We start from the raw sequence: 14,233 nt of genomic DNA on the forward strand, positions 1-14,233 counted from the left end.
TGCAGATGACGTGTTATGAGTAATGAAATGACCTGATGGACAATAGGGTGAAGAGTTAACCTTCCCGCCCCCCCCCCCCCCCCCCCCGGGAAACGCGAACTATTACTGTTGTTATGCTGACCATGAGAAAGAGACGAAAAATAGGTAAGAACATCTGCGACAGATAAGAGACGGGGGGAAATTGCTGATTAACCGTATTGTGACTCCTTTTTGAATTATTTACTGTTTCGCTGCAAGGACAATAGTTTGCTCATAAACATTCCTCAGTGGACTGAAGGAGTGGCCTTATTTGATGGACACAGTCGTTCAGGAGTGATGGATAGCTGAGTCCCCGTTAGTAGGGATAAAAAGCCAGGTCTGGGGAGACACCCTTCAGACACGCCAGTGGACACTGATTGAGTGTTGGAACCCACAAGAAAGGTGGGGGCTTCGAATACCGTACCAGGAGGTCAGTCATTAAGGCAACCAGTGTTAAAGCTGGGCCGTTGGGGACTTGTGTGTGTGTGTCCAGTCATGCCAGAGTGACGAGTCCACCCCAGAAGAACGGTGTAGCAGAAGGACGGAGAGGTCATAACTGAGTGACCACAAAGAAACGACGGATTAAGAAAGCAAAGGAAGGTTTGCCTGACTGTAGCTGTTACATGTCGCTCTCTCTCTCTCTCTCTCTCTCTCTCTCTCTCTCTCTCTCTCTCTCTCTCTCTCTCTCTCTCTCTCTCTCTCTCTCTCTCTCTCTCTCCTCTCCTCTCCTCTCCTCTCTCTCTCTCTCCACAACGATTACATTACAACAACCATAACTACATCAGCACTCATGAACTGAACTGAACTTTATATTCTATGACAATTTATTTACCCCTAGACATCGATAGAGCTTAGTTATTAGTGATTATTTTTATTTCTAAACTTTTAGGTTTATTACTGCTAACTTGTTTTACCTGGATATTTGCATTATTGATATCGTTTTAGCTTATTTTTATTAATAAACTCCTTTAGTTTGGTACCACCAGACTCCAATGAATTCTTCTTTCTCTGCTGGTTAAACACCCAGTTACCGGGTAGGTACCAAATTGGGGGCTCGTCCGGGATATGCTTATAAAATAATTCGTCCAGTGAATCGGGATAAAAGTCCCTTATCTGATCTGGTTGTGAGATGAACCTGACGGGCAATCATCAGGGATGGACAGCGTCAAATTTTTAAAAGTCCCGACTGCGGGGGCATTAGAGGTTGCCTGGAAGGCTGAATTGGTGAATGTAGCGAAACGATTAGATCTCCCAGAGGTGAAGTTTGCGATGAGAAAGGTGGAAATTTAAATATAACAACTTGCTGATGTTATTCAAGTATGTGATTTGGAGAGGCAGAACTTGAAATGTTGTTTTGACCAAGAGAGATCATCTGCCGCTGTTAAACTGAAAACAAATAGAATGAAAGATCCTGAAGATAAAATTAACGACTTGCTTAACATTAACGAATTGTGTGGAAGTTCAGCAAATGGGCTTAGTTTGGAAAACATTGGTGATAAGATAATTCCTGTGAAAGGAGTCTGTGAAGGCCTATTGCTTACTAACCTCCCTTGCGGGACCTTGAAAAATGCCTTTCTGAAGTCCATGTGGACAACATCCACTGCCTTCCCTTCATCCACTTTCCTGGTAACCTCCTCGAAAAACTTTGATAGATTGGTTAAATATGACCTACCATGCACAGTGCCATGTTGACTGTCGCTAATAAGTTCATGCCTATCCAAATACTTATAGATTCTATCTTAGTACTCCTTCCAATAAGTTATCTACTGCTGACGTCAAACCTACCAGCCTATAATTTCCAGCATTACTTTTAGAACCTTTTTTAAACAACGGAACAACATGAAATGTCCTCCAATCCTCTGAAACTCACCCGCGGATACCAAAATTGAAAACATATCTGCCAGTGCCTCGGCAATTTCAACACCAGTCTCCTCCAAGGTCCGGGGGAATAGCCTGTCAGGTCGTGGGGATTTATCTACTCTAATTTGCCTCAAGACAGCAAGCACCTCCTCCTCTTTAAACTCTATAGATTCCATGACATCACTACTTGTTTTCCTTATTTCCATAGACTACTTACCAGTTTCTTTAGTGCTCTAACTCTGTCTCTCACACCTTATTAGCTTCTTGTTGCATAAACCTGTCGTATATCTCTCTGTTCTTCTTTATCAGAGTTCCAATACACCTCGAAAACCAAGGTTCCTTATTCTTATTCTCTTTTCCTTTAACCCTGACAGGAAGATACAAACTTGGCACTCTCAAAATTTCTCCTTTAACTGCCTCCCACTTTCCAATCACATCCTTGCCAGAGAACAACCCGTCCCAGTCCACGATTTTTAGATCCTTTCTCATTTCTTAAAAATTGGCTTTTTTTCCAGCTTAGTATCTCAACCCGAGGACCAGATCTATCTTTACCAATGACCAAATTGAAACTAATGGCGTTATGATCACTAGACCCGAAGTGTTCCCCTACACACATTCCCGTCACTTACCCTAACTCGTATCCTAATAGGGAATCCATTATTGCATCCTCTCCAGTTAGTACCTTTATATATTGATTTAGAAATCTTTCCTGAACACATTTTACAAACTATAACACGTCTGGACCTTTAACAGTATGGGAGGCCCAATCAATATGTGGAAAATTAAAATGCTGTACTATCACAACTTTATGTTTCCTGCAGTTGTCTGCTATCTCTCTGCAGATTTGTTCCTCCAATTCTCGCTGACTATTGGGTGTTCTATAATACAACCCCATTAATGCGGTCATACCTTTCCTGTTTCTCAGCTCCACCCATATGGCCTCGGTAGACAAGCCCTCTAATCGGTCATGCCTGAGCACTGCTGTAACGAATTCCCTGACTAGCAATGCCACCTCCCCACCTTTCATCCCTCTGCCTCTATCACGTCTGAAACATCGGAACCCCGGAACATTAAGCTGCCAGTCCTGCCCCTCCTTTAGCCAAGTTTCAATAATGTCTATAATGTCATAATTCCATGTGCCAATCCATGCCCTCAACTTGTCTGCATTCCCATAATACTTCTCACATTGAAATAGACAAACTTCGGAAGCTCATCACCAGCAGACACAACTCTTCTATTTCTGACTTTGCATGAACTTTTAACAACATTTATTTTCACCCTGCTCTACTATCTGCTCCGACACTCTGGTTCCCACCCCCCTGAAAATCTAGTTTAAACCCTCCCTAATAGCACTAGCAAACATCCCTGCAAGGATATTGGCCCTCTGTAGTTCAGGTGTAATCCGTCTCTCTTTTTCAGGTCCCACCTCACCCAGAAGTTTTCCCAATGATCCAAAATTCTGAAACACTGCCTCCTACACCAGTTCCTCAGCACGTGTTCATCCTCCAGAACATCCTACTATTACCCTCACTGGCACGTGGTACAGGTGGCAATGCTGAGATTACCACCCTTGAGGTCCTGCTTATTAACATCGTTCCAAGCTCTCTATTCTCATTCTTCAGGATCTCCTCACTCTTTCTTCCTACGTCACTGGTACGGATGTATACCATGACATCTGGCTGATCACCCTCCCACTTCAGAATGCTGTGCATGCGATTAGAGACATCCCTGACCCTGGCACCCGGGAGGCAACAAACCATCCGGGAGTCTCTGTCACGACCACAGAATATTCTGTTTGTACCTCGAACGAGTCCCCTATCGCTACCGCTCTCCTCTTCTTCCACCCTCCCTTCTGCACTGCAGAACCAGACTGAGTGCCTGAGATCCGGTTGCTGCAACTTGTCCCAAGAAAGTCATTCCCCCCCAACAGTTTCCAAATCGGCACCTTTGTTGTGGGGAATGGCCACAGGGGAAACTCTGCTCTGCCTGCTCTTTCCCCTTCTTTCGCCTGACGGTAACCCAATTTCCTGTGCCTTGCTGCTTTGGCACAGCTACCTCCCTAAAAATAGATTTCCTTCATGTGCTCCGGCTGCCTTCTGCTGTTTAAAGATCGACCGCTTAGTAGATTAATTCGTCATTGTAAATTGTCCTTTGATTAGGCTATTGCTAAATACATGGTCTGCTGGACGGTGAATCTCGTTGGGATGGACGGGCCTGTTCCTCGCTATGCTTGTAAATAAGTACATTTACAATGTTCGGTGAATTACCTGAGAATTTCACATTTGTGGAGAATGGGTTCCAGTTGTTGGATTCCTTCCAGTTGTAAACGTCATGAACTGAGATACATTTCTGTAACTGTATCACAGCAGGTTAATGTGTTGGATATCACGGTGCAATCGGAAGGTCTGAGAACGCATTGATTGAACTTTATTGCTGGTATCACTGTCAAGACATTGTTCGTTCGTTGCACGTCTCCAAATTCGTTCCAGATTCTCGATGCGCCATTTGTTCGTTTCTGACAACCATTCGGAGATGCTTAGTGATACATCAGAAATAAATCTGCCTAGCAGCCCCTCTAGAAGATCACTTGATTTGCCTGAACAAAGGCCGACAAGAAACAATGAAAATATAATACATTTGTCGTCGCTGGACGTGAACGTCCCTTGTAATGTTCCTTTCAATTGATTTCCCGGGGTATGCAGTCGTTCAGTAACTGCAGTTACAAAGTCCCGAATAAAGGGGTGAGCGAATTTATAGACAGGAGCAGTCATATAATTGTCCTGAACTTGAATCATAAATGTTGATGCAAAATTGGGAAGATATAAATTCAGATCTTTTAATTTTTCCGATTCAAACGAAGTTGTTTTATTAGAAATTCCTGTATTGGCTAACTCGCCCAATTTGCGGAAGCTGTTTCGGGAGGATTTCACATTATAACCGCACCTGTCCAGTAGGATTGCACAGAAGGCGGAGAACACCCGGGAGGTGTAGATGGCAAACATTATCCTCTCTCCTTGTATCTGTTCTGACTTCAGTGAAGAGCTGAGGGCCGAGCAGAATAAAGGGTTACGGCACATGTTGCGCAATATATCACTCTGCCCAATCAATTTAATGACCTTTTCTCTTTGTAACCCAACTCGAAAATAGCTATTAAAGTATTGTTTTACTTGATCAGCGGTGAACCCGATGATTTGGAATTTTGAATTTATCGGTGCCTCCTGCAGGGTCTCGAGGTTCCACGGCCGGGTTGTGATCAACACTGAGCATCCCTTCAGCAAGTCTCCGTGCAGGAGGGAATGCACAATATCGGACACGAAGCAAAGAGATTGCGTTTCCAAGCACTTTTGCTCTGGGTTCTCTTTCTTCATCTCGTCCTGATAATAATCTATTCCCTCAAATTGATCGAAATCGTCAAATACGAACAATATATTATTGGTTTCCCTCCACAGATGTTCGAGATTACTTTTGAAGTGAGGATAAGCTTCAAGGATCAAAGAGTTTAAGTTTGTTTTACGTTTCATTTCATTTAATTGCCGAAGCGGGTAATGCAAGACAAACTTAAATTGTTTTGTACATAGTACCCGTGGACCAGTCGTGGATTATTTTCTGCATCATGGTGCTTTTCCCAGTCCCAGCAGCCCCGCTTACCACAGTGATGGTCGCATTGTTTCTTAAGGACTTGTCACTTCTGAACAATTGATGGAACTCCCTTTGATTGTCTTGTTTGTTGTTTGTAGATAAGTTTGAAGAGACTTAGTATGTCAGCAAAAACACTGAAAAACTTCTATAGATGTACCGTGGATAGCATTCTGACAGCGGATATCACTCTCTGGTATGAGCGTGGGCTTTTACTGCCAGAGGTTCGTAGTCGGCTCTATGTTAAGTATTGGCCAACAAAATACACATATATCTTCAAGGAACTGGTCTCAGAAAGGTAGCGTCCATTATTAAGCACCTCCAAGACCCAGGGCATGCCCTTTTCTTACTGTACCATCAAGTTGGTGATACAGAAGCTTGAAGGCACACACTCAGCTATTCAGGAACAGGAACAACTTCGTCCCCTCTGCTATTCGATTTTTAAATGGACATTGAACCCGTGGACACTAGCTCACTTTTGAATTTTATATTATTTTTGTTTCATAGCAGAAATAGATGTTTATAATTACTGTAATTGATATATTTATTTGGGATCATTATTATTTTTCGTCTTCTATATTATGTATTGCATTGAACTGCTGCTGGTAAGTTAACAAATTTTTGCGATACATAACGATGATAATAAACCTGATTCGGATTCTGATTCTGTTTCTAAAGAGTCATTCAGAAGGTAGAGATTGAATTCCAAATTAAGCTAGCCTAGGACATTAATGAGGATAACAAAAGTTTCTTCAGGTACATAAAGTGTTAAAGAGAGTCGAAAATGTATATCGACCGCTGGAAAACATTGCTGTGGAGGTAATAATGCGGAGACAAGTAAATGGAGGTCGAATGAAGAAGTATTTTCCTTCATGTGGAAGACAGAAGTTCCAATGAGAGGGACAATGAAGTTTGTGAAGTTGCCAAAACTACAGAGGGGAATGTTTAGGAAACTGAAAGGTCTGAAGTTATTTAAATCACCTGGACTATGTGGTGTACACACCAGGGAATTGAAAGTCGTGGCTGAGGAGACTGGGGAGCCATCAGTAAGCCTCGTTCAAGAATCATTAGATTCTGGAATGTTTCAGAAGACTGGGAAATTGCATATGTCACTCTACTGTACAAGAAGGGAGCGAGGCTGAATAGAGTATAGGCCAATTCGTCTGTCCTCAGGTGTTAGTATGATGTAGAACAGATATTTAAGGATGTGGTACTGGGATACAGGAGGAGCATGATAAAATAGGTCTTAGTCCTCAAGTGAGAGTCCTGCCTGACAAACCACTCAAATTCTTTGAAGAAGCAACAAACAGACGAGACAAAGGAGAATCGGTGGGTGCTGTTTGCGTGGATTTTCAGAAGGCATTTGACAAGAGGGTACTCGTGAGGCTGTTTAACAGGCTGCGAGCCCATGGTATTGCAGGAAGTATTCAAACGTGGATAAGGCAGTGGCTGACTGGCAGGAGGAAGAAACTTACAGAGATAGGGAGCCTTCGTTGGGTGGCTGCCGCTAACTAGTGCTGGGCTATTCCTTTACGTTATATGTTAATGAATTAAAGGATGGAATTAATGGCTTTGTTGCAAAGTTTGCAGATGATACGAAGACAGGTCGAGAGAAAGGTAGTTCTGAGGAAGCAGAGACACTACAGAATGATATAGACAGATTAGGACAATGGGCAAAGAAGTGGCATCAGGAATGCAGTATCAGGAAGTATATGGTCATGCACTTTGGTTGAAGACATAAAGGCTGACTATGTTTTAAGTGGAGAGAAAATACAAATATAAGATAAAAAGAACAGAGGTGCAAAGGGACCGGGGAGTGTTTCTACAGGATTCCTGTACGGATAACTTGTCGGTTGAATCTGTGTTGTGAACGGCAAATACAATGTTAGCATTCATTATAAGAGGACCAGAATATAGAGCAAGGATGTAAAGTTGCATCTTTATAAAACACTGGTGAGGCCCACTTCATGTATTGTGAACAGGTTATGACCTCTAATCTTAAAAAGGATATGCTGAAGCTGGAGGGGGCTCAAAATAGTTTCACGAAAGTTATTCCAGGATTGAATGGTTTGCTATAAGAAGAGTGTTTGATGGTTCTGGGCACATGTTCACTACAACTGAGAAGAATGAATGTTGACCTCATTGAAATCTTTTGATTGGTGAAAATGCCTCTGTAGGGTGGCTGTGGAGAGGATATTTCCTATGGTGGGACAGTCTGACCAACGGACACAGCCTTAGAATAGAAAGTTGTCCTTTTAGAAAGGAAACGATGAGGAATTTCTTTCACCAGAGAGTGGAGGAGCTGTTTATTTCTTTGCAACTGGCAGCTGTGGAGGAAATGCCTTTATGTATATCTCAGGCATATGCTGAGTGATTTTGGATTTGTCAGGGCTTGGAGATTGGGGCTGAGGTAAATTGAATCCGCCATGATGAAATTGCGGAGCAGACGAACGGGTAAGATAGCCTCATTCTGCTCCTATATTTTATGGTTTTATGGAAATCAATAAGTCGAGCATTTGTGATTTGCTAACATCAAAAACCAATAAGCTGAGTAGATTGGTTTGCATTCGTTTTATTAGAGATGACTCATTCGCTGGCAGTTGTGTTGGGACTCAATTGACGCAATCTCTACGGTGTCCACTATTTCTGCAGCCTAAGTATATTTGGCAACACCTGTATCCCCTCATTTTCCCCAGTCCCTATTCCTTTTGAATGATCTGAATCACGAAATATCAAACTCGGCAGTTCATAAACAACTGTCTCTTTTCTGAAGATCTGACTTTTCGTAGAAGACATTGCAATCATCCACAAATCTGACCCCTTCCTCTGCACCAACCCATAATCCAGAGCACATAATGCTTGAGTATCTCAGCAATCCAGGCAGCATCTCTGGGATGGATGGATGGATGGATGGATGGACGGACGGACGGATAAGTGTCGACATTTTGTGCCGAAACACTTGATCAGGAAATATTGAGATGCTTCGTGGATTGCAAGCAATGTATTTAAGTAAACTACTTAAGAACTTTTTAAGAGCTATTATTAATGCTTTTTGAGAGAGTGATTTTAGATGCATATCATATTTTTACTGAGTTAAGTATTGTATGTAATTAGTTTTGCTACAATAAGTATATGGGACATTGGAAAAAATGTTGAATTTCCCCATGGGGATGAATAAAGTATCTATCTATCTATCTATCTATCTATCTAAAGCTCTAGCAACCAAGTTATATAGTGCTTGTAGCAGCATCACACAACAGATTTATTTCTGTGGTAAACTCAAAAAAAAAGTAAAAATGGGGCTCAGAGTCATAAAGTCACAGACGCCTTTAACAGATAATCAGGATATTCAGCCCATCAAGTCTGTGCCGTATCAATTAAAATGCGTATTGCTATCGACCCGAAGAGGCACCATAGCACTCCGCATTTCTACCTTCCTTGTATCTGTCCAAACATCACTTAAATGTTGAAATCGAGCTGCAGGCACCACGTGCTGGCGTCTGGTTGCACAGTCTCATGACCACCGGAGTGACGGAGTTTCCCCTCATGTTCCCTTTACACCTTTTTCCTTTCACAGTTAGCCAATGACCTCTAGTTTCAGTCCCCACCCCCATCCTCAAAGGAAAAGGACTGTATTTATCCTCTATTTAGCCTTCATCATTTTGAAGTCCTGCATGAAATCCCCTCCCAATCTTCCACTTCGCAAGGAATACAGTCCTAACTTGATTATTCTCTCCTTATAACTCATCTCCTCTGGACTCGGAAATACCCTTGTAATATTTCTCGGCACACTTCAAAAATACTTATATCCTCCCAAATCTGGGCACTGTATTCCAAATTAGGCCTCATCTGTTGTACTCAGTACTTCGTTTTATGAAAGTGAACGTTTCAACAGCTTTCTTTACTAGCATCTCTTCCTGTGACGCCACTTTCAACGAATAATGGACCTGTTTACACAGTTCACTTAGCTCTACGGTACTTCTCTGTGCCCTGCTGTTCGCCTTGTAGGTCCTACCCTGGTTTGCCCAGTCGAAGTGTAAAATGCACTTAGTTCTGCAGTAATTTCCTTCTGTCAATTTTCAACTCATATTTCCAGCTGGCCCAGAGCACACTGCAAGCCATGATAGACTTCCTTGCTGTTCACTACAGCCCAATGTTGTTTCCTCTGCACATTTGCTTAATCCGTTAACAATGGGATCATCCAGATCGTTGATACAGATTAAAAACTGGAAAAGACCCAGCACCAAGTCCTGCGACACACCACTAGTCACAGGCCCCGTCAGAGAGGCAACGATCTACTGCCATTTTCTGCCATCTTCCACGAAACCAACGTCTTATGCAATTTACGAACTCACCTGGAATTCCGAGCGACTGAACCATTGTGACCAGCCTCCCATGCGTTCTGAGGAGAAGATGGCGGCGCGACACAGCGAGCGCGGCCTCTCCGGAGAATGGATATCTGTAACTTGTTAAGTAGGGATCCGTGCACAATCCTGATTTGATGGAGACAGACGTGAGAGCGCGGAGGAACATCTGGAGAAACGTCTGAAATGCCCGCTTCGCTGTCGCTACTACTGTGCGGTCCGGAATCTCCGGAGGAGAACACCTCCGAGACCTCGGCTTTGTTTGTTTCTGCGACCGGGACGAGGTCGACAGCGCTCGGCAGAGGATGGTGCTCGGGAGGCTGTATCGGAGGGTCTGGTCGGAGGCTTGAATTGTTCGGACGGACTCAGTGTCTGTTGTGGTCGGGTACTTCCAAGGCATCAGTTGTCGGTGCCTGGAAGTTGATGGCAGGGAGAGTGTATCCCTTTTGCTGCCTGATATCGGGACTATTGGAGTCGATCGGGACGAGTCTTTTTTGAAACGTATCCATGGTCTGCGTCTATCGAATTACGTTATTGCTTTGCACTGCTGTAACTATATGCTATAATTATGTGTTTTTTTTTGTCAGTGTGAGTCTTTGGTTTGTCCTGCTTTTTGTGTGATATCACTCTGGAGGATCATTGTATCATTTCTTAATGCATGCCTGCATTTCTAAATGACAGTAAACGAGGACTGAGTGTCCTCATAATCTAATCTAAAAGTTAAAAGTAGCATATCAAATGTTGTGTTAAGTAGGATGGTGGACTTGAAAGAGGATGCAGAGTAACTCAATCAGTGTTTCAACGAGCTGATAGAGTGACAGAATTCAGATCAGTTGCAATGTTACGTCGGTCCCATGTGGTTCATCCACTTTGGTGTTAAGATAAGTTCAGAATCAGAACAAGGTTTAATAGCACGCAAGTATTGTGATATGTGTTAACTTTCGGCAGCGGTACAAAGCAATGCATAATAATAGTGAGAAAAAATAAACTGGATTTCAGTAAGGGAATAAATAGAGAAAATAAAATAAGTAATGCAAAAAATATGAAATTACTAAAAAACGTAAAAATAAAGAAATCGATGTAGGAAACATTCGCTGTCTTGCCTTCGTCAACTGTCCCGGTAAATTCATCGAAAACTCTATTCGGTGGGATATCACGACATTCCTTCGCAGGAAGCCATGCTGACACTCCCTAATCAGCCCATGTGTTTCGAACTACACATATATTTGGTCCATTAGTATACCCTCCAAAAACTTTTCACTTCCGATGCCAGGCTCTCCGGCCTATAATTTCCTCCTTCATTTCCTAAACATTGGAACAATTCTGGCTATCCTTCAATCCTCTGGTACGCCACCTGCCGCTAAGGATGATTTCCATTTCTCTGCTAGGACTTCGTTAATATCTGCACTTACCATTTGCAGGAAACAGCTTGTCAGACCAAGGGATTAATCCAGCCTATTTCGCTGTAGGCCAAATTACCAGTTTGCCTGTAATCTGTTTAAGATTAATGAAAGCGGTGACGCTGTCCTTAATTCAATCGACTCTATCTCCATTATCGAGTAAAGACAGATGAAAAAAACCACTTAAGATCACCTCCATCTCTTTAAACTCCATGCATTTATTTTCCACCGAGCACGTACAATTTGCCAGACCTGGAATCAGCCGCGTGATTTGCAATTTATGAATCCGATATATAACCAGCAGGTATGCAACCAGTTTTCGGCAGCGTAGCTGGGCATCTATTTGAAAAAAAAACATGTTTGGCCCTTCGGATACTCGCGAGCCAATCTGTTCTGCATTGTACATGCGACAAATATGTCCGGCTTCAACTCTGTTAGCCAGCTGACAAACTGTGCAGATGCCGATCTGAGAACAATGCTACGTATGTTGGAGAATTACCTTTCAGATCCAAACTAACATCGAGCACATATTTCACCCTCATTTCTGAACCTACATGAGAACATCACTCGGTATCTCGTTCTGGTTAATACATACCCTCTAGAAAAGAACCATAAACTCGCTGTTGTTATGTCAATCAATTCCAGCTGTCTAACCAAGGAGAGCTGTACACGTCGTGGACAAGTGAGCTGCACTATTGATTTCCAATGCAACGCACGAATCTTCGCACTCTGGCGAACTTGCATTGGGCATGCAATACAACAGTGTGAGATTCAGACTTGTGGCCTGAAGGAGCGTCTCGGCTCGAAACGTAGACCGATTATTCGTTTCATTACGTGCTACCTGACCTGCAGAGTTCCTCCAGCATTGTGTGTGTTTCTTCGGCTGAATATAGTTTTTAATAAAATGATAAAGTACTTATGCTCATTTAAAGCACTACAATATATCGCAGTAATATAAATTGTTGTCCTAGCGCTGCAGAGCACGGCTAACACATTTTGTATGTAATATCCTTAGTAGGCATTTTTTTCTGTAGCATGTTGCAACAAAAATAATCTTACTATTTCCAATTATGTTCTCTTCGGGGCCTTGCATCTCCGTTCCTGACGATCTTTGAACCTCATCAACTTTATTGGCGATGGCTTCTTCACCTTCGGTCGCAGGCTGTTGCACAGTCCATGGCTGAGATTTGGGTTGGTCTTGATCAGCATCCAGCTTTTGTTTGGAATCATTATCAGATTGAATGCAGGCTTCCTGGTGTTGTTCCTTTTCATGCAATGCTTCATGGATAAGTTTTTTAGGCGAGACAACGAATTCTTTAAACTGTGGAGGGAAATTAGATTTTCAGGTTTGTTATAGTGGAAGAATGCTGCTCACTCGTTTCGTAGGGTATGCCCCTGAATCCAGGCAACATCCTTGTAAATCTCACAACACGCTGGAGGAACTCAGCAGTTCGGGCAGCATCCGTGGAAGCTAACATTCAACGTTGCTTGTCATATACCGTCTGATTATTCACTCTGGCAAAAGAAATAACCGGGACGACTATTTTCTAAGTTGAGAGAAAATAGAGAACCTTCCTGCTGGCCTGATTTTCCTCTTCCTTACCTTTTCCACTAGCTCCCGGCTTATTCTCTGCCTTAGACAGTGGGCTTTCTCTACCGTCCCTACTACCTTTCTGGTAACTCTTATTTGAGGAAAACTTTGTCTTGTGGGTTAAGGCGTACTCGTCTGCTAATTTGGCAGTCGCAGACAGAGTATCCGTCCCTTTCTCATCCAAGGACATCTTCATACTTTCAGGGATACAACTTTTAAATTGCTCCATCAGTATTAACTGTAACAGTTTATCATAATCTCCAACAACCCCTTTTGAGGCGCATCAACGCCTACAACACATCTGCATCTCACGGGCGAACTCTAAATACGTGTGGTTCCAGGGCTTTCTCCAATTCCGGAAATTCAGCCGGTATGCCTCTGGCACGAACTCGTAACTCCTCAATACACCCCTTTTTTCTTCCTCATAATTCCTGGACTCCTCCATGGACAATGCCGAATACACTTGTTGAGCCTTCCCCTAAGAACGCTCTGTAAGAGAACAGCCCATTTCCCCTTAGGCCAGTTTTGATTCACAGCCGCTTTCTCAAAATGGAGGATGTACTTATTGACATCCGTCTTCTCGAATAGAGGTACCAACTGGATCTCCGGACCAATCTTGAACCCCTCACTTGAGTCTGCCGCCTGTACTCTTCCCTGCTGTACCTTTAACCTCTCCATTTCCAGCACATGCTGCCTCTCTTTCTCCCTTTCCTCCATCTCCCTTTCAGCTTTTTCCTTCTCCCTTTAAGCCTCCAACTCCTTTAGCTGGATCTCATAGTCCATTTTCTCCTTCTCCGCAGCCAATCTTAATTTTTCCATCTCTAACTGAACTTCCCCCTCGGCTGGTTTCCTCTCAGGGAACAGGTCCAATACATCAGACGTGAACATCTCCTCGGATACATAATGCATGGCTATTTCCCTCTGTATATCCAACTTTCTCATCGACTGTTTTACCGCCGAGAGATTTAGTTGTTTCGCAACGCTCACCAATTCTGTCTTTGTGGCACCCTCTAGCGCCCCCAAAGTCGGGCTTTCTAAAAATTTGTCTATTTCCATATCTGCTGGTTTCCCGTCTGATTATACACGCAACCATATCAGATAAGGAACTTTTATCCCGATTCACTGGCCCCCCGATGGTAATCAAATCCTGGATGAGCCCCGAATTTGTCACGTACCTCGTAACTGGGTGTTTGACCAGCAGAGAAAGAAGAATCCGTTGGAGTCTGGTGGTACTGTATTCAAAAGTGTTTATTAGTAAAATAAGCAAATCAGTACCATAATGCAAATATATAGATAACACATTAGCAATAATAAACCTAAAAGTGTGGGAATAATAATAAGCAACAATCAACAAGCTCTATCGA

Source organism: Hemitrygon akajei, unplaced genomic scaffold (assembly GCF_048418815.1).
Source record: "Hemitrygon akajei unplaced genomic scaffold, sHemAka1.3 Scf000055, whole genome shotgun sequence".
Taxonomy (NCBI): Eukaryota; Metazoa; Chordata; class Chondrichthyes; order Myliobatiformes; family Dasyatidae; genus Hemitrygon; species Hemitrygon akajei.